This window comes from Ranitomeya imitator, chromosome 6 (assembly GCF_032444005.1).
Source record: "Ranitomeya imitator isolate aRanImi1 chromosome 6, aRanImi1.pri, whole genome shotgun sequence".
Classification (NCBI taxonomy): domain Eukaryota; kingdom Metazoa; phylum Chordata; class Amphibia; order Anura; family Dendrobatidae; genus Ranitomeya; species Ranitomeya imitator.
Window position 1 is genome coordinate 16,768,390 of NC_091287.1, and position 21,474 is coordinate 16,789,863.

At 38.0% G+C, this 21,474-nt stretch overlaps 1 long non-coding RNA gene across 2 annotated transcripts in view; it reads left to right on the top strand.

The window, feature by feature from the left end:
* Positions 1–7,733: 7,733 nt before the first annotated feature.
* LOC138643536 (uncharacterized) overlaps positions 7,734–21,474 on the top strand; it is a 56,919-nt gene continuing 43,178 nt past the window's right edge. The window contains exon 1 of one of the 2 annotated variants that reach the window (XR_011314166.1): positions 7,734–7,782. This is a non-coding gene — a long non-coding RNA (uncharacterized lncRNA). Of the gene's footprint in view, positions 7,783–8,059; positions 8,275–21,474 lie in introns of those variants that run through there. The other variant, XR_011314167.1, reaches the window with a different exon arrangement.

The window sequence follows — 21,474 nt, forward strand, 5'->3', positions numbered from 1 at the left end:
TTTTTAGAGTGATCACTGGGGGCCAATCTAGACTCAAACTTCATGTTCTTTTTGGAAATTCACATGTGTATTAGCAGCAATAGACTGACAAAGACCTTATCTTTAGCATTGAAGCATCGAATGAGAGTGTGCAAATGATATTGTGAACAGAGGAGGAGGTGATCTGTGACTTCACTTATTGTGAATGGCGTGTCCCGTGTTATCAGCTTTATATAGATGTTGTCACGCTGTAAGCGATGTTAAAGGGGCAGGACGGCATACTGGGACCCGCACCTGTCCCTACCACTTTAATGGGGCCCTGGCTTTCCCTTATCTCAGGGGTACCTATGATGGTTAGGAGGCCCGTGCCGCCAGCGTATCCCTGTCTCCTGTGCATGCCCTATCAGTGGCCCCCTCCCCCCTCAAAGGAGGTGGACTGCACCAGTGTAATAATACAACAAATAACAGGGTATACAGACAAGTTAACTAAAAGTCTCAAACTCACCAAATACTCGCACAACCACAGAGGAAACACAGAGAAGGGAAGAGAAGGAATAAACCAGGAAGGAAAACAGGTTAAACATGGAACCAAAACAGCAGACACCAATCTCTGTAAATAAACCTCCAGCACCAACACTACGCTCCTTCAACCTCCAAGCCAGGCAGTAGAACTGATCACTGACAATAGCAGAAATTAGGACTGGGTCAATATAGAGGATCAGATTACAAAATCCACTTCAGCTGAGAGAGATCCAGCTCTCAGCAACTCAGCAATAAGGTTAACTCCTGCACTGCTGGCACAAAGCAGCCAGGTCAGAATACAGGTGAAGAGCTTCTGTTCACTGTGTGTGAACAAGGCCCAGAGTGCTGCAGTTCTCTGGAACCTCTCTGTCGCGGTAGCCCCGTGACAGATGTGCTATCAGTCATTGTACAGGAGGAAGAGGTGAGCTGTGACATCACCTATTGTAAATGGTGGATCCTGTACTATCAGCTGTATATAGAGGTGTTATCAGTCATTGTACAGGAGGAGGAGGTGAGCTGTGACATCAAGTATTGTGAATGGTGGATCCTGTGTTATCTACTGTATATAGAGGAGTTATCAGTCATTGTACAGGAGGAGGAGGTGAGCTGTGACATCACCTATTGTGAATGATGGATCCTGTGCTATCTACTGTATATAGAGGTGTTATCAGTCATTGTACAGGAGGATGAGGTGAGCTGTGATATCATCTATTGTGAATGGTGGATCCTGTGTTATCTACTGTATATAGAGGTGTTCTCAGTCATTGTACAGGAGGAGGAGGTGAGCTGTGACATCACCTATTGTGAATGGTGGACCCTGTGTTATCTACTATATATAGAGGTGTTATCAGTCATTGTACAGGAGGAGGAGGTGAGCTGTGACATCATGTATTGTGAATGGTGGATCCTGTGTTATCTGCTGTTAATAGTGGTGTTATCAGTCATTGTACAGGAGGAGGTGAGCTGTGACATCACCTATTGTGAATGGTGGATCCTGTGTTATCTACTTTATCTAGAGGTGTTATCAGTCATTGTACAGGAGGGGAGGTGAGCTGTGATATCACCTATTGTGAATGGTGGATCCTGTGTTATCTACTGTATATAGTGGTGTTATCGGTCATTGTACAGGAGGGGGAGGTGAGCTGTGACATCACCTATTGTGAATGGTGGATCCTGTGTTATCTACTGTATATAGAGGTGTTATCAGTCATTGTACAGGAGGAGGAGGTGAGCTGTGACATCACCTTTTGTGGATGGTGGATCCTGTGTTATCTACTGTATATAGAGGTGTTATCAGTCATTGTACAGGAGGAGGAGGTGAGCTGTGATATCACCTATTGTGAATGGTGGATCCTATGTTATCAACTGTATATAGAGGTGTTATCAGTCATTGTACAGGAGGAGGAGGAGGTGAGCTGTGACATCACCTATTGTGGATGGTGGATCCTGTGTTATTTACTGTATATAGAGGTATTATCAGTCATTGTACAGGAGGAGAAGGTGAGCTGTGATATCACCTATTGTGAATGGTGGATCCTGTGTTATCTACTATATATAGAGGTGTTATCAGACATTGTACAGGAGGAGGAGGTGAGCTGTGATATCACCTATTGTGAATGGTGGATCCTGTGTTATCTACTATATATAGAGGTGTTATCAGTCATTGTACAGGAGGAGGAGGTGAGCTGTGATATCACCTATTGTGAAAGGTGGATCCTGTGTTATCTACTGTATATAGAGGTGTTATCAGACATTGTACAGGAGGAGGAGGTGAGCTGTGACATCGCCTATTGTGGATGGTGGATCCTGTGTTATCTACTGTATATAGAGGTGTTATCATTCATTATACAGGAGGAGGAGGTGAGCTGTGATATCACCTATTGTGAATGGTGGATCCTGTGTTATCTACTATATATAGAGGTGTTATCAGTCATTGTACAGGAGGAGGAGGTGAGCTGTGACATCACCTATTGTGAATGGTGGATCCTGTGTTATCTACTGTATATAGAGGAGTTATCAGTCATTATACAGGAGGAGGAGGTGAGCTGTGACATCACCTATTGTGAATGGTGGATCATGTGTTATTATCTGTACATAGAGGTGTCATTGTAATCCTGTCTGTGATGATAATGAGACTTTTGAAAAGTTTTTTTGGAAAGAATAGGAACTATTAATCAAAAATAGCCCCAGTGACCAGTGTAAAAACTGCAAGACTGTTTTTTTTTAATACAGATTACGGTATTTTTTAAAAAAATGCATTGAACCCAAAAGCCTGATTGACAGAATAGGTTGTTCTGAGTAATGGCAGCCAGTTACATTCTACATTTTGAATGCCCCCTTGGCTGTGACTGGAGTAAATTACATTTTTTTTTTTCATTTTACTTGAATTTTTGCACAAAAGTAGAGTTATGAGATAAGGATGGACCGGTGCTGAATGTGAGAGGCACGTCTCTGGATATGGGCAGGATAAGAAAAATCAGGAAGTATAAAAAACAAATTGTACATTTTCTTATGAATTTACTGGGAAAAAAAACAGATAGATACAATATATATAAAAACCTAACGACATTAATGATAATATCTGAGCTGTTTGTGGAGTAATCACAGAGCGATCCTCCGGCTGCAGATGGAACACGTAGAACTTTCTTTCCTTTAGTTGTTATTTTACGTTCCAGGATACTGGTGTGAATGTGACCATAGACTTCTCAGGATGAGGCTGCAGTTCTCGTACGGTCACTGCTCAGCACCAGCTGCCGGGATATAGTAGGACTGATTGCTGTAGGATGGTTCTCCTGATTAGCTGCCATGTTCTGTCATTATCCCTCACGTCAGTATTGTAAATATATTGGGGATGGTTTTTGATTAAAAGAAGCTTGTACTAACAGACCCCCGGCCTCTCGATTATTCTCACTGTATGATTGGCGGTACGGCATGATGGCGCGTCCACAGCGCGGAACACTTAGCGGCGCACTGATGGCGGAAAAGAAAAGAACAGCGCGAGAACCCCTCTTACATATCCTGATGGTGTGAAATAATGTGATAAGGTCAATAATAAACCACCAGGGGGAAAATACAGAGGACCCCCCGAGAACTGCGGACCCCGGCAGGTAAGAGGATCCAGTATAGCAACCACAGACTGGAGTCGCCCTTGTATGTGGTGATACATGTCATGGCTGCACCAGTTATATGTTCACCCCTGATACCGACGTATTGGTGGTAAGTGTAGAGGTGCATGTATCTGTATATATAGGAGGTGTGTATATACGGTGAGTGCGGAAAGTGTTCAGACCCCTTTACATTTTTCACTCTTTGTTTCATTGCAGCCATTTGGTAAATTCAATAAAGTTCATCTTTTTCTCATTAATGTGCACTCTGCCCCATCTTGAAAAAATGAACAGAAATGTAGAAATAATTTGCAAATTTATTAAAAAAGAAAATCTGCAATATCCCATGGTCATAAGTCTTCAGCCCCTTTGCTCAGTATTGAGTAGAAGCCCCTTTTGAGCTCGTACAGCCATGAGTCTTCTTGGGAATGATGCAACAAGTTTCTCACCCCTGGATTTGGGATCCTCGGCCATTCTTCCTTGCAGATCCTCTCCAGTTCCGTCAGGTTGGATGGTGAACGTTGGTGGACGCCATTTTCAGGTCTCTCCAGAGATGCTCCATTGGGTTTAGGTCAGGGCTCTGGCTGGTCCCGTCAACAATGGTCACAGAGATGTTCTGAAGCCGCTCCTTTGTTATTTTAGCTGTGTGCTTAGGGTCATTGTCTTGTTGGAAGGTGAACCTTCGGCCAAGTCTGAGGTACAGAGCCCTCTGGAAGAGGTTTTCATCCAGGATATCTCTGTACTTGGCCGCATTCATGTTTCCTTCAATGACAACCTGTCATCCTGTCCCTGCAGCTGATGAGCACCCCCATAGCATGATGCTGCCACCACCATGCTTCACTGTGGGGATTGCATTAGGCAGGTGATGAGCAGTGCCTGGTTTTCTCCACACATAGCGCCGCTTAGAATTATCACCACAAAGGTCTATCCTCATCTCATCAGACCAGAGAATCTTATTTCTCATAGTCTGGGAGTCCTTTTTTTAGCAAACTCTATGTGGCCTTCATATGTCTTGCACTGAGGAGAGGCTTCCATCAGGCCAATCTGCTATAAAGGACCAACTGGTGGAGGCTGCAGTGATAGGTGACTTTGTGGAACTTTCTCCCATCTCCCTACTGCATCTCTGCATCTCAGCCACAGTGATCTTGAGGTTCTTCTTTACCTCTCACCAAGGCTCTTCTCCCACGATTGCTCAGTTTGGCTGGACGGCCAGGTCTAGGAAGACTTCTGGTGGTCCCAAACTTCTTCCATGTAAGAATTATGGAGGCCACTGTGCTCTTAGGAACCTTGAGTGCTGCAGAAATTCTGCTGTAACCTTGGCCAGATCTGTGCCTTGCCACAATTCTGTCTCTGAGCTCGTTGGCCAGCTCCTTTGGCCTCATGATTCTCATTTGGTCTGACATGCACTGTGAGCTGTGAGGTCTTATATAGACAGGTGTGCGCCGCTCCAAATCAAGTCCTATCAGTTTAATTACACACAGCTGGACTCCAATGAAGGAGGAGAACCATCTCAAGGAGGATCACAAGGAAATGGACAGCGTGTGACTTACATATGAGTGTCTGAGCAAAGGGGCTGAATACTTATGACCATGTGATATTTCAGCTTTTCTTTTTATTAAATTTGCAAAAATCTCTACATTTCTATCAAGATGGGGTGCAGAGTGTACATTAATGTAAAAAAAATAATGAACTTTTTTTGAATTTATGAAATGGTTGCAATGAAACAAAGAGTGAAACATTTAAAGGGGTCTGAATACTTTACGTACCCACTGTAGATGTGTATGTATCTGCATATATAGTAGATGTGTACATAGATGTGGATGTATCTGTATATATAGTAGATGTGTGTATCTGTATATATAGTAGATGTGTATATAGATATGTGTATCTGGATATATAATAGATGTGTATATAGATGTGCGTGTATCTGTATATACAGTAGATGTGTATATAGATGTGGATGTATCTGTATATATAATAGATGTATATATAGATGTGGATGTATTTGTATATACAGTAGATGTGTATATAGATGTGGATGTATCTGTATATATAGTAGATGTGTATATAGATGTGGATGTATCTGTATATACAGTAGATGTGTATATAGATGTGGATGTATCTGTATATATAGTAGGTGTGTATATAGATGTGGATGTATCTGTATATATAGTAGGTGTGTATATAGATGTGGATGTATCTGTATATACAGTAGATGTGTATATAGATGTGGATGTATCTGTATATATAATAGATGTGTATATAGATGTGGATGTATCTGTATATATAGTAGGTGTGTATATAGATGTGGATGTATCTGTATATATAATAGATGTATATATAGATGTGGATGTATCTGTATATATAGTAGGTGTGTATATAGATGTGGATGTATCTGTATATATAATAGATGTATATATAGATGTGGATGTATCTGTATATATAATAGATGTGTATATAGATGTGGATGTATCTGTATATATAGTAGATGTGTACATAGATGTGGATGTATCTGTATATATAGTAGATGTGTACATAGATGTGGATGTATCTGTATATATAGTAGGCGTGTATATAGATGTGGATGTATCTGTATATATAGTAGATGTGTACATAGATGTGGATGTATCTGTATATATAGTAGATGTATATATAGATGTGGATGTATCTGTATATATAATAGATGTATATATAGATGTGGATGTATCTGTATATATAGTAGATGTGTACATAGATGTGGATGTATCTGTATATATAGTAGATGTATATATAGATGTGGATGTATCTGTATATATAATAGATGTGTATATAGATGTGGATGTATCTGTATATATAGTAGATGTGTATATAGATGTGGATGTATCTGTATATATAATAGATGTGTATATAGATGTGGATGTATCTGTATATATAGTAGATGTGTACATAGATGTGGATGTATCTGTATATATAGTAGATGTGTACATAGATGTGGATGTATCTGTATATATAGTAGGTGTGTATATAGATGTGGATGTATCTGTATATATAATAGATGTATATATAGATGTGGATGTATCTGTATATATAATAGATGTGTATATAGATGTGGATGTATCTGTATATATAGTAGATGTGTATATAGATGTGGATGTATCTGTATATATAGTAGATGTGTACATAGATGTGGATGTATCTGTATATATAGTAGATGTGTACATAGATGTGGATGTATCTGTATATATAGTAGATGTATATATAGATGTGGATGTATCTGTATATACAGTAGGTGTGTATATAGATGTGGATGTATCTGTATATATAGTAGATGTGTACATAGATGTGGATGTATCTGTATATATAGTAGATGTGTATATAGATGTGGATGTATCTGTATATATAGTAGATGTGTACATAGATGTGGATGTATCTGTATATATAGTAGATGTGTATATAGATGTGGATGTATCTGTATATATAGTAGATGTGTACATAGATGTGGATGTATCTGTATATATAGTAGATGTGTACATAGATGTGGATGTATCTGTATATATAGTAGATGTGTATATAGATGTGGATGTATCTGTATATATAGTAGATGTGTATATAGATGTGGATGTATCTGTATATATAGTAGATGTGTACATAGATGTGGATGTGTTTGTATATATAATAGATGTGTATATAGATGTGGATGTATCTGTATATATAGTAGATGTGTATATAGATGTGGATGTATCTGTATATATAATAGATGTGTACATAGATGTGGATGTATCTGTATATATAGTAGATGTGTACATAGATGTGTGTGTATCTGTATATACAGTAAGTGTGTGTGAAGAAAATGTATAATATAAGTGTGAGGATAATGTATGTCACGATAATGTAATAACCATAGCTGAGGGATTTTTGCACTTCTGACCATGGTCCCAAAAGCAGGGCAGCTGCAAAGCCCCCCTTCTCCCCCCCCTGAATACAATAAACCAGCCCTATGGCAGACACTGGGTAATTTGAAGCTAGTGCGTGAGCAGGGTGTGGCTTTAAACTGCAGGTGACCAATCCTGCAAATCCGTAGATCAAAAAATGAAGAAAGACGCGGCAACACTCACCGATCCTGTAAAGCGGGCTTTACCTCTTTATTCAAGTAAGTGTGAGACCATCTTCACGGCACGGGGGAAACAAAATGAAGGAGGTGAGCGGGGGAGAGGACAACAGCCGTTTCGCGCCTGCACCGGCGCTTCTACGGGTCCACACAGGTGCAGGAGTGTTGCCGCGTCTTTCTTCATTTTTTGATCTACATGTTTGCTGTGCCTTGGACGCGTGCACCTCACTGTGCATGCTGAGCTCAGTGGTTCCCGCAGTGACTCCATCTGGCCACTCTATATCGGGCTGTGCTGCTTTCTATTTTTTCGTTTTGTACATTAATCCTGCAAATCCACCTGTGGTCCCTCCCTTCTCAGCCAGGAATTTCTTTGTCTCCAGGGTCTGAGAACGTAAAGATATCTGACCTCCATGAATATCTTTAACCAGCCCTTTAGTGATGTCACGAGGCTGGAGTATACAAGTCTTTTACACTCAACCCAGCCGGCAGTCAACAGAGTTTTGCCTGAGGAGCTGTACTATGCACTGGGACATCTGGGCTGTGACGGCCAGCATGGTTTTGCCTGATATGAACAGAGAACATGTGAGTTTTTTACCTTTCTTCTTTATTCCCTGTTATTTTATAATTGCTTGTACATATTTTCAATTGTCTCTTTTGTAACATCTTTATATATGCCTTTGTAAACACTGCCTTCTTTCGGAGTAAAATATTTAATACTAGTTTCGTTCTTCCTGCTCTAAAACGTACCCTAAGTTTTCTGAAGGGAATTACGCTACTGTTTTGGGTTAGCTTCAGACCCGTTTAATCGAAGCTGGTGGCAGCATACCTTAGTTCTGGGCTTTTGGGTGTCGTTGTAGCGACTGCGGCGTTGATAATTATTGTTCCTGCCTGAGTGGGAGTAGTTTATCGCGTCGCTGCAGCGTGCCCAATAGCCAGTACATAGCAGGCAGCCTTTCTGGCGACTAATTACCCTAGGTGCAGTACCTAATCTGACCCGAGGGTGATGGGGGTGCCAGAGAGCTGCAAGTTCAAGCAGAACAATAAAGCGGGATATACATAAATCCCTGCAGTTCGTGGTATATTGAAGAGCAGTGGGATACCTAACCTTACATAAGCCCCTGCTGTAAACTAAGAGGTCAATAGCCTTGTGTGTGTTTTTTTCATCACATTGTAGCAGTGGAGGGATAACTAAGATAAGCCCCCTGCACATGTGATAGCCGTCTGTTGGCCTAAAGTCATCCCGATCCGTGACGTAGGGGTGACTGTCACGGTGTGAATCGTGACATATTGGTGGCAAGGCGGTGGGAGATCTTAGAGCATTAGTGATTTGGTTTGAGCAATCATTCCTCTCACTAAAAACTTGCAAAGTTCTTGCGAGGACTCTGTGCAAATAAGTTTGGAGAACGAACTCATTGTTTATTAGTCCTGAGACAATTGTGTACTGGTAATTATCCCCTCCCTTTCTCTTCGTTTTTCTGTCCTATCTTTTATTTGGCAACCATGGTTGTGCTGGGAGAAACCTTTTATGAGCAGCAGACAAGAGACACCCTTATTGCCTTATGCAAGTCACAGCACATTGACTTTGCAGGCAAAAACAAAGCCCAACTGGTCGCAGATCTGGTGCAATGGGAAGCCGCTCTAGACCACTCTCAGAGCCCAGTGGCCGCAGAAGCCAGCACAAGCGAACATGGTGCTGCAGCAGAGGTCCAACCATTGAATACGGGCCCGACTAGCAACCAGGGTGGTTTGGACCCCAGTCTGCTGGCGGTCATGGAACTACTCCCCGCCAATGACCATGATGGACGTCAACAGCTGATCCAGCAATACCAGGATCGAGCTGAGCGAGAGGCACAGGCCCAGCGAGCCGAGTGGGAGGCTGAGAGAGCCGAGCGAGAGGCCCGAGCTGAGCTAAAAGCGGAGCGGGAGTACCAGCTGCAGTTAGCCCGACTGCAAATGCAGGGGTCGTCCCAGTCCAGCCGTGAGCCCAGCAGCGCTCAGATACCAAAGCCCCAGCCCGATCACTTTCCTGTTATGGAAAAGGATGGGGACTTGGACACTTTTCTGCGGGCATTTGAGAAAGCCTGCAGACAGTACCAGCTGCCTGCAGATGAATGGGCACGATACCTGACACCAGGGCTGAGAGGCAAAGCTCTGGAGGCGTTTGCTGCCCTCCCTCAAGAACAAGATGGTGACAATGAGGCCATCAAGCAGGCCCTGATAACAAAGTACCAGCTTATACCTGAGGTTTACCGTAGAAAGTTCCGGAACCTCCAACGTGGCCCACACGACAGATACGGCGATGTGGTGCATGAACTTAGGACCCACTTTAACCAGTGGATCCAAGGACTGTCAGTGACCACCTTTGCACAGCTGCGAGACCTGATGATCAAAGACCAGTTCTTACATCTTTGCCCAGCTGAGGTGCGACAGTTCGTGATGGACAGAGAACCCAAAGACGTGACGAAAGCAGCGCAGATTGCCGATGCCTATGAGGCCAACCGTAGATCGGAAGTGCGGAAGCCAGTCACCACCAGCTGGAGAGGGGGTAAGCCTGCAACCAACGCCAGTACCCCTGCCAGCCAACACACCAGAGGTCCTGTCCCCGTGGCCAACAGCACCAGACCTACCACCAAACCTCGCCAGTGTTTCTTCTGCAAGCGGACTGGTCATATCAGCCCCCACTGTCCAGACAAGCCGAAGAACCCCCCAGCCAAGACCCCAGGGCCTAATGCAGCAGTTCTTTTGGTGGGTGGTGTGGTTGGGAGGGTGTGTGACAACGTACAGCACGTCACGGTGGGAGGCCATGTGGCTACAGGCCTCAAGGACACCGGGGCTGAACGAACCCTCATCCGATCCGAACTGGCGGCACCTGAAGAAATCATTCCGGGGAAAACCCTAACTGTCACTGGGATTGGGGGCATCAGCTGTCCCTTACCGATGGCCCGGGTTTTTATTGATTGGGGTGCCGGGAGCGGGGTGAAGGAAGTGGGGCTGTCTGATAATTTACCCACTCATGTTTTGTTGGGGACTGATTTGGGGAGGATGGTTGCATACTACGTTCCTGACACCCCTCCCCAATCTACTAATGAGGGTAACGTTAACCCTGATGATGATGATGATGATGGGAAATCGCATGTGTTACCTGACCATGCTTTATCTTGTAATGATGCATCTATTAACCATTTTTTCCCTAGGATTGATGGTGAAAATGTTGTACCTGTGCCAGCGGAACCTGATAATGATTTTTCTGTGAAGGTTAATGTGTCCATAGGTACAGGAGTGCCCAGCCACGTCGCTCTGCGGAGTGAGATGGCTGAGGAACCCCTAACAGGGGCAAGTGTCGGTGCTACAGGAAATGGGGAGATGCATGGGAACCGTGAGGAAGGTGACGCCATGAGATTTACCAGTGCCACCGAGGAAGGTAACTGGCCCATAAGTAGCACTGCCCCTGGAGTGTTGGGGATGGATGGGGAGGTAGAGCCCATAGCAGCGCCGGCTGATGGGTCTGTAGAAATCCCCGGGGAGACAGCCTACGTAGCTGCTGTCACCCGCAGTCAGAGTGCCCAGAACGCAGATAACTGTCAGCCTTCCGGACCCTCCTCAGTCATCAGTGTGACTGAACCAGAGGTGGACCCAGAGCAGGTCCAAGAGGGTTCCCGTGGGGAAGGGACCCTGACGTCGCTTCTGGCTTCCCCTAGCCAGGAGTTTCAGGCCGCTCTGCACACAGATGCGAGCCTAGAGAGTTTGAGACAACTCGCCGAGACGCCCACCCCTGCACATGTCATAGCCGTCTGTTGGCCTAAAGTCACCCCGATCCGTGACGTAGGGGTGACGGTCACGGTGTGAATTGTGACAGGCTGTATATAGATTTGTCTATCTATAGCTGGAAATATAATAGATGTGTACATAGATGTTTATGTATCGGTATATAGAGTAGGTGTGTGTATATAGATGTGGATGTATCTGTATATATAGTAGGTGTGTATATAGATGTGGATGTATCTGTATATATAGTAGGTGTGTATATAGATGTGGATGTATCTGTATATATAGTAGATGTGTATATAGATATGTGTATCTGTATATATAGTAGGTGTGTATATAGATGTGGATGTATCTGTATATATAGTAGGTGTGTATATAGATGTGGATGTATCTGTATATATAGTAGGTGTGTATATAGATATGTGTATCTGTATATATAGTAGGTGTGTATATAGATGTGGATGTATTTGTACATATAATAGATGTGTATATAGATGTGGATGTATCTGTATATATAGTAGGTGTGTATATAGATGTGGATGTATCTGTATATATAGTAGGTGTGTATATAGATGTGGATGTATCTGTATATACAGTAGATGTGTATATAGATGTGGATGTATCTGTATATACAGTAGATGTGTATATAGATGTGGATGTATCTGTATATACAGTAGGTGTGTATATAGATGTGGATGTATCTGTATATACAGTAGGTGTGTATATAGATGTGGATGTATCTGTATATACAGTAGGTGTGTACATAGATGTGGATGTATCTGTATATATAGTAGATGTGTATATAGATGTGGATGTATCTGGATATATAATAGATGTGTATATAGATGTGGATGTATCTGTATATACAGTAGGTGTGTACATAGATGTGGATGTATCTGTATATATAGTAGATGTGTATATAGATGTGGATGTATCTGGATATATAATAGATGTGTATATAGATGTGGATGTATCTGTATATACAGTAGGTGTGTACATAGATGTGGATGTATCTGTATATATAGTAGATGTATATATAGATGTGGATGTATCTGTATATATAGTAGATGTGTATATAGATGTGGATGTATCTGTATATACAGTAGGTGTGTATATAGATGTGGATGTATCTGTATATACAGTAGGTGTGTATATAGATGTGGATGTATCTGTATATACAGTAGGTGTGTATATAGATGTGGATGTATCTGTATATATAGTAGATGTGTATATAGATGTGGATGTATCTGTATATACAGTAGGTGTGTATAAAGATGTGGATGTATCTGTATATATAGTAGATGTGTATATAGATGTGGATGTATCTGTATATACAGTAGATGTGCATATAGATGTGGATGTATCTGTATATACAGTAGGTGTGTATATAGATGTGGATGTATCTGTATATACAGTAGATGTGTATATAGATGTGGATGTATCTGTATATACAGTAGGTGTGTATATAGATGTGGATGTATCTGTATATATAGTAGATGTGTATATAGATGTGGATGTATCTGTATATACAGTAGGTGTGTATATAGATGTGGATGTATCTGTATATACAGTAGGTGTGTATATAGATGTCTGTGTATCTGTATATATAGTAGATGTGTATATAGATGTGGATGTATCTGTATATACAGTAGATGTGTATATAGATGTGGATGTATTTGTACATATAATAGATGTATATATAGATGTGGATATATCTGTATATACAGTAGGTGTGTATATAGATGTGGATGTATCTGTATATACAGTAGGTGTGTATATAGATGTGGATGTATCTGGATATATAATAGATGTATATATAGATGTGGATGTATCTGTATATACAGTAGGTGTGTATATAGATGTGGATGTATCTGTATATACAGTAGGTGTGTATATAGATGTGGATGTATCTGGATATATAATAGATGTATATATAGATGTGGATGTATCTGTATATATAGTAGATGTGTATATAGATGTGGATGTATCTGTATATATAGTAGGTGTGTATATAGATGTGGATGTATCTGTATATACAGTAGATGTGTATATAGATGTGGATGTATCTGTATATACAGTAGGTGTGTATATAGATGTGGATGTATCTGTATATACAGTAGATGTGTATATAGATGTGGATGTATCTGTATATACAGTAGGTGTGTATATAGATGTGGATGTATCTGTATATACAGTAGGTGTGTATATAGATGTGGATGTATCTGTATATACAGTAGGTGTGTATATAGATGTGGATGTATCTGTTTATACAGTAGGTGTGTATATAGATGTGGATGTATCTGTATATACAGTAGGTGTGTATATAGATGTGGATGTATCTGTATATACAGTAGGTGTGTACATAGATGTGGATGTATCTGTATATACAGTAGGTGTGTATATAGATGTGGATGTATCTGTATATACAGTAGGTGTGTATATAGATGTGGATGTATCTGTATATACAGTAGGTGTGTATATAGATGTGGATGTATCTGTATATACAGTAGGTGTGTATATAGATGTGGATGTATCTGTATATACAGTAGGTGTGTATATAGATGTGGATGTATCTGTATATACAGTAGGTGTGTATATAGATGTGGATGTATCTGTATATACAGTAGATGTGTATATAGATGTGGATGTATCTGTATATACAGTAGGTGTGTATATAGATGTGGATGTATCTGTATATACAGTAGATGTGTATATAGATGTGGATGTATCTGTATATACAGTAGGTGTGTATATAGATGTGGATGTATCTGTATATACAGTAGGTGTGTATATAGATGTGGATGTATCTGTATATACAGTAGATGTGTATATAGATGTGGATGTATCTGTATATACAGTAGATGTGTATATAGATGTGGATGTATCTGTATATATAGTAGATGTGTATATAGATGTGGATGTATCTGTATATATAGTAGGTGTGTATATAGATGTGGATGTATCTGTATATACAGTAGGTGTGTATATAGATGTGGATGTATCTGTATATACAGTAGATGTGTATATAGATGTGGATGTATCTGTATATACAGTAGATGTGTATATAGATGTGGATGTATCTGTATATACAGTAGGTGTGTATATAGATGTGGATGTATCTGTATATACAGTAGGTGTGTATATAGATGTGGATGTATCTGTATATACAGTAGGTGTGTACATCGATGTGGATGTATCTGTATATACAGTAGGTGTGTATATAGATGTGGATGTATCTGTATATACAGTAGGTGTGTATATAGATGTGGATGTATCTGTATATACAGTAGGTGTGTATATAGATGTGGATGTATCTGTATATACAGTAGGTGTGTATATAGATGTGGATGTATCTGTATATATAGTAGATGTGTATATAGATGTGGATGTATCTGGATATATAATAGATGTGTATATAGATGTGGATGTATCTGTATATACAGTAGGTGTGTACATAGATGTGGATGTATCTGTATATATAGTAGATGTATATATAGATGTGGATGTATCTGTATATATAGTAGATGTGTATATAGATGTGGATGTATCTGTATATACAGTAGGTGTGTATATAGATGTGGATGTATCTGTATATACAGTAGGTGTGTATATAGATGTGGATGTATCTGTATATATAGTAGATGTGTATATAGATGTGGATGTATCTGTATATACAGTAGGTGTGTATATAGATGTGGATGTATCTGTATATATAGTAGATGTGTATATAGATGTGGATGTATCTGTATATACAGTAGATGTGTATATAGATGTGGATGTATCTGTATATACAGTAGGTGTGTATATAGATGTGGATGTATCTGTATATACAGTAGATGTGTATATAGATGTGGATGTATCTGTATATACAGTAGGTGTGTATATAGATGTGGATGTATCTGTATATATAGTAGATGTGTATATAGATGTGGATGTATCTGTATATACAGTAGGTGTGTATATAGATGTGGATGTATCTGTATATATAGTAGATGTGTATATAGATGTGGATGTATCTGTATATACAGTAGATGTGTATATAGATGTGGATGTATCTGTATATACAGTAGGTGTGTATATAGATGTGGATGTATCTGTATATACAGTAGGTGTGTATATAGATGTGGATGTATCTGTATATATAGTAGGTGTGTATATAGATGTGGATGTATCTGTATATACAGTAGGTGTGTATATAGATGTGGATGTATCTGTATATATAGTAGGTGTGTATATAGATGTGGATGTATCTGTATATACAGTAGATGTGTATATAGATGTGGATGTATTTGTACATATAATAGATGTATATATAGATGTGGATGTATCTGTATATACAGTAGGTGTGTATATAGATGTGGATGTATCTGTATATACAGTAGGTGTGTATATAGATGTGGATGTATCTGGATATATAATAGATGTATATATAGATGTGGATGTATCTGTATATACAGTAGGTGTGTATATAGATGTGGATGTATCTGTATATACAGTAGGTGTGTATATAGATGTGGATGTATCTGGATATATAATAGATGTATATATAGATGTGGATGTATCTGTATATATAGTAGATGTGTATATAGATGTGGATGTATCTGTATATATAGTAGGTGTGTATATAGATGTGGATGTATCTGTATATACAGTAGATGTGTATATAGATGTGGATGTATCTGTATATATAGTAGGCGTGTATATAGATGTGGATGTATCTGTATATATAGTAGGTGTGTATATAGATGTGGATGTATCTGTATATACAGTAGATGTGTATATAGATGTGGATGTATCTGTATATACAGTAGGTGTGTATATAGATGTGGATGTATCTGTATATACAGTAGGTGTGTATATAGATGTGGATGTATCTGTATATATAGTAGATGTGTACATAGATGTGGATGTATCTGTATATATAGTAGATGTGTATATAGATGTGGATGTATCTGTATATACAGTAGGTGTGTATATAGATGTGGATGTATCTGGATATACAGTAGATGTGTATATAGATGTGGATGTATCTGTATATACAGTAGGTGTGTATATAGATGTGGATGTATCTGTATATACAGTAGGTGTGTATATAGATGTGAATGTATCTGTATATACAGTAGGTGTGTATATAGATGTGGATGTATCTGTATATACAGTAGGTGTGTATATAGATGTGGATGTATCTGTATATACAGTAGATGTGTATATAGATGTGGATTTATCTGTATATACAGTAGGTGTGTATATAGATGTGGATGTATCTGTATATACAGTAGGTGTGTATATAGATGTGGATGTATCTGTATATACAGTAGGTGTGTATATAGATGTGGATGTATCTGTATATACAGTAGGTGTGTATATAGATGTGGATGTATCTGTATATACAGTAGGTGTGTATATAGATGTGGATGTATCTGTATATACAGTAGATGTGTATATAGATGTGGATGTATCTGTATATACAGTAGGTATGTATATAGATGTGGATGTATCTGTATATATAGTAGATGTGTATATAGATGTGGATGTATCTGTATATATAGTAGATGTGTATATAGATGTGGATGTATCTGTATATACAGTAGATGTGTATATAGATGTGGATGTATCTGTATATATAGTAGGCGTGTATATAGATGTGGATGTATCTGTATATATAGTAGGTGTGTATATAGATGTGGATGTATCTGTATATACAGTAGATGTGTATATAGATGTGGATGTATCTGTATATATAGTAGGCGTGTATATAGATGTTGATGTATCTGTATATACAGTAGGTGTGTATATAGATGTGGATGTATCTGTATATACAGTAGGTGTGTATATAGATGTGGATGTATCTGTATATACAGTAGGTGTGTATATAGATGTGGATGTATCTGGATATGTAATAGATGTATATATAGATGTGGATGTATCTGTATATACAGTAGGTGTGTATATAGATGTGGATGTATCTGTATATACAGTAGGTGTGTATATAGATGTGGATGTATCTGTATATACAGTAGGTGTGTATATAGATGTGGATGTATCTGTATATATAGTAGATGTGTATATAGATGTGGATGTATCTGTATATATAGTAGATGTGTATATAGATGTGGATGTATCTGTATATACAGTAGATGTGTATATAGATGTGGATGTATCTGTATATATAGTAGGCGTGTATATAGATGTTGATGTATCTGTATATATAGTAGGTGTGTATATAGATGTGGATGTATCTGTATATACAGTAGGTGTGTATATAGATGTGGATGTATCTGTATATACAGTAGGTGTGTATATAGATGTGGATGTATCTGGATATATAATAGATGTATATATAGATGTGGATGTATCTGTATATATAGTAGGTGTGTATATAGATGTGGATGTATCTGTATATACAGTAGGTGTGTATATAGATGTGGATGTATCTGTATATACAGTAGGTGTGTATATAGATGTGGATGTATCTGGATATATAATAGATGTATATATAGATGTGGATGTATTTGTATATACAGTAGATGTGTATATAGATGTGGATGTACCTGTATATACAGTAGATGTGTATATAGATGTGGATGTATCTGTATATACAGTAGATGTGTATATAGATGTGGATGTATCTGTATATACAGTAGGTGTGTATATAGATGTGGATGTATCTGTATATACAGTAGATGTGTATATAGATGTGGATGTATCTGTATATACAGTAGGTGTGTATATAGATGTGGATGTATCTGTATATACAGTAGATGTGTATATAGATGTGGATGTATCTGTATATACAGTAGGTGTGTATATAGATGTGGATGTATCTGTATATACAGTAGATGTGTATATAGATGTGGATGTATCTGTATATACAGTAGATGTGTATATAGATGTGGATGTATCTGTATATACAGTAGATGTATATATAGATGTGGATGTATCTGTATAAATAGTAGGTGTGTATATAGATGTGGATGTATCTGTATATACAGTAGGTGTGTATATAGATGTGGATGTATCTGTATATATAATAGATGTGTATATAGATGTGGATGTATCTGTATATACAGTAGGTGTGTATATAGATGTCTGTGTATCTGTATATATAGTAGATGTGTATATAGATGTGGATGTATCTGTATATACAGTAGATGTGTATATAGATGTGGATGTATTTGTACATATAATAGATGTATATATAGATGTGGATATATCTGTATATACAGTAGGTGTGTATATAGATGTGGATGTATCTGTATATACAGTAGGTGTGTATATAGATGTGGATGTATCTGGATATATAATAGATGTATATATAGATGTGGATGTATCTGTATATACAGTAGGTGTGTATATAGATGTGGATGTATCTGTATATACAGTAGGTGTGTATATAGATGTGGATGTATCTGGATATATAATAGATGTATATATAGATGTGGATGTATCTGTATATATAGTAGATGTGTATATAGATGTGGATGTATCTGTATATATAGTAGGTGTGTATATAGATGTGGATGTATCTGTATATACAGTAGATGTGTATATAGATGTGGATGTATCTGTATATACAGTAGGTGTGTATATAGATGTGGATGTATCTGTATATACAGTAGATGTGTATATAGATGTGGATGTATCTGTATATACAGTAGGTGTGTATATAGATGTGGATGTATCTGTATATACAGTAGGTGTGTATATAGATGTGGATGTATCTGTATATAATATACAGTAGGTGTGTATATAGATGTGGATGTATCTGTTTATACAGTAGGTGTGTATATAGATGTGGATGTATCTGTATATACAGTAGGTGTGTATATAGATGTGGATGTATCTGTATATACAGTAGGTGTGTACATAGATGTGGATGTATCTGTATATACAGTAGGTGTGTATATAGATGTGGATGTATCTGTATATACAGTAGGTGTGTATATAGATGTGGATGTATCTGTATATACAGTAGGTGTGTATATAGATGTGGATGTATCTGTATATATAGTAGATGTGTATATAGATGTGGATGTATCTGGATATATAATAGATGTGTATATAGATGTGGATGTATCTGTATATACAGTAGGTGTGTACATAGATGTGGATGTATCTGTATATATAGTAGATGTATATATAGATGTGGATGTATCTGTATATATAGTAGATGTGTATATAGATGTGGATGTATCTGTATATACAGTAGGTGTGTATATAGATGTGGATGTATCTGTATATACAGTAGGTGTGTATATAGATGTGGATGTATCTGTATATATAGTAGATGTGTATATAGATGTGGATGTATCTGTATATACAGTAGGTGTGTATATAGATGTGGATGTATCTGTATATATAGTAGATGTGTATATAGATGTGGATGTATCTGTATATACAGTAGATGTGTATATAGATGTGGATGTATCTGTATATACAGTAGGTGTGTATATAGATGTGGATGTATCTGTATATACAGTAGATGTGTATATAGATGTGGATGTATCTGTATATACAGTAGGTGTGTATATAGATGTGGATGTATCTGTATATATAGTAGATGTGTATATAGATGTGGATGTATCTGTATATACAGTAGATGTGTATATAGATGTGGATGTATCTGTATATACAGTAGGTGTGTATATAGATGTGGATGTATCTGTATATACAGTAGGTGTGTATATAGATGTGGATGTATCTGTATATATAGTAGGTGTGTATATAGATGTGGATGTATCTGTATATACAGTAGGTGTGTATATAGATGTGGATGTATCTGTATATATAGTAGGTGTGTATATAGATGTGGATGTATCTGTATATACAGTAGATGTGTATATAGATGTGGATGTATTTGTACATATAATAGATGTATATATAGATGTGGATGTATCTGTATATACAGTAGGTGTGTATATAGATGTGGATGTATCTGTATATACAGTAGGTGTGTATATAGATGTGGATGTATCTGGATATATAATAGATGTATATATAGATGTGGATGTATCTGTATATACAGTAGGTGTGTATATAGATGTGGATGTATTTGTATATACAGTAGATGTGTATATAGATGTGGATGTATCTGTATATACAGTAGATGTGTATATAGATGTGGATGTATCTGTATATACAGTAGATGTGTATATAGATGTGGATGTATCTATATATACAGTAGGTGTGTATATAGATGTGGATGTATCTGTATATACAGTAGATGTGTATATAGATGTGGATGTATCTGTATATACAGTAGGTGTGTATATAGATGTGGATGTATCTGTATATACAGTAGATGTGTATATAGATGTGGATGTATCTGTATATACAGTAGGTGTGTATATAGATGTGGATGTATCTGTATATACAGTAGATGTGTATATAGATGTGGATGTATCTGTATATACAGTAGATGTGTATATAGATATGGATGTATCTGTATATACAGTAGATGTATATATAGATGTGGATGTATCTGTATATATAGTAGGTGTGTATATAGATGTGGATGTATCTGTATATACAGTAGGTGTGTATATAGATGTGGATGTATCTGTATATATAATAGATGTGTATATAGATGTGGATGTATCTGTATATACAGTAGATGTGTATATAGATGTGGATGTATCTGTATATATAGTAGGCGTGTATATAGATGTTGATGTATCTGTATATATAGTAGGTGTGTATATAGATGTGGATGTATCTGTATATACAGTAGGTGTGTATATAGATGTGGATGTATCTGGATATGTAATAGATGTATATATAGATGTGGATGTATCTGTATATACAGTAGGTGTGTATATAGATGTGGATGTATCTGTATATACAGTAGGTGTGTATATAGATGTGGATGTATCTGTATATACAGTAGGTGTGTATATAGATGTGGATGTATCTGTATATATAGTAGATGTGTATATAGATGTGGATGTATCTGTATATATAGTAGATGTGTATATAGATGTGGATGTATCTGTATATACAGTAGGTGTGTATATAGAT